Raw genomic sequence first — 1,434 nt, forward strand, 5'->3', positions numbered from 1 at the left:
TCAGGGAATTATTTTCCTCAATTTGAATGTTACCATCTGCAAATAAGATTTTATGTGTCTTATGTAGTATATGAGGCAATGTGGCTTCATATGTCATAGTAATATACATAATACAATTTTATAAAACATTCGTTCAACAAGTAGAGATGTCCTAATAGAAAATATAACTATTTTGTCTAAAACTCAATAATTATGTTACATATCCTTAATTAGAGATGCTTCTTATATTTTAGAGATCTTCTCTCTTTATTTTGTTATTAAAATCTATAATTAGTTTCCTTGAAATGTTACCATTATTCAAGCCCATCAAACCAATTTACCTTTTTTAAAATAATAATGACATCCATTGACTAATCACATCTGCAGAGGAGGAACTGGGAGTATATCTATTCAATGAGGAAGCAATAAAAATGGAAAGTTATCTGAAGTAACAGATCTTTTAACTTACATATTTCCTCTCCTTTGGGCAAACAACTCTCCAACCCAAATAATATTTTCTACTGATTAGTAATAGTGAGCTGACTACATTTACATCAAAGGGCTAATATAAATCCACATTTTTATCTTGAGAATTTTATTTATTTATTGGCATAACTCATTGTTTCTATATAAGTGCACCACAAGCATTGATTTAGAAATCCAAGTATTGGCATGGCGACTGCTTCCACATCTTACCTCTTGGGTTTCTGTATTTTTGAGTTAGCCTTAAAGTTGTCTGTGAGCTTTTACAAGAAAGTGTTCTTGAGATAATGGCAGAGGAAAGTATGATATGGACAGGGTAGTGATTCCACATGCAGTCACCGGGTAAGTAGAGAGAATTTGGTGCAAACAAGTGAGAATTCCCCACAGGCAGGTTCTATGTGTGACCTAGAGGACTCTCTGCTCCACCTTTTCATTGTTTATGTAATGAGATTAATAGCTGTGGTAATTTTTCTAATTTTCCAATTTTTTTAGGCAATTTTTCAAACATACAATACAGTTGAAAGAATTATACAGTAATCATCCATACACCCACCACATGCATTGCTTATTTTTCTTCTTTACGTGGAGGTAGTTCATTCATGGGGAGGCCACAAGTTTTGTGCCCCCCATCACAATGACCCCAAATTCCTGTTGGGTGTGTTATAAACAGAGGAGCCATTTTTCAGGCCCCTGTGGTGGTTTCTGGTATTCTTTCAATCAATAGATATTAGGCAAAACAAATTGATGATTAGTATCTCTCTAATTGTTTTAATAAAATCACACATGAATACATAGTAATTGTTACATGGAAATACATAGATATGAACATAAAAATTTTAAAAACATGTATATTGAATATAAAAATATTTTTATAATGCATAATTATATTGTGTCCTAAAAGAATAAAAATAAATTCCACTTATCACAATGTTTTAATATGACTGATCTGAAATGATCGTTTTAGTACTGTGC

The 1,434-nt window shown here is 31.8% G+C and overlaps 1 non-coding gene across 1 annotated transcript; it reads right to left on the reverse strand.

The window, feature by feature from the left end:
- Positions 1-1,042: 1,042 nt before the first annotated feature.
- Positions 1,043-1,166, reverse strand: LOC128568300 (small nucleolar RNA SNORA11). The gene has a single exon (XR_008375108.1). It is a non-coding gene; the product is annotated as a small nucleolar RNA SNORA11 (small nucleolar RNA).
- Between the last annotated feature and the right edge of the window lie 268 nt (positions 1,167-1,434).

The sequence above is a fragment of the Nycticebus coucang genome, chromosome 16 (genome assembly GCF_027406575.1).
Source record: "Nycticebus coucang isolate mNycCou1 chromosome 16, mNycCou1.pri, whole genome shotgun sequence".
NCBI classification, from domain to species: domain Eukaryota; kingdom Metazoa; phylum Chordata; class Mammalia; order Primates; family Lorisidae; genus Nycticebus; species Nycticebus coucang.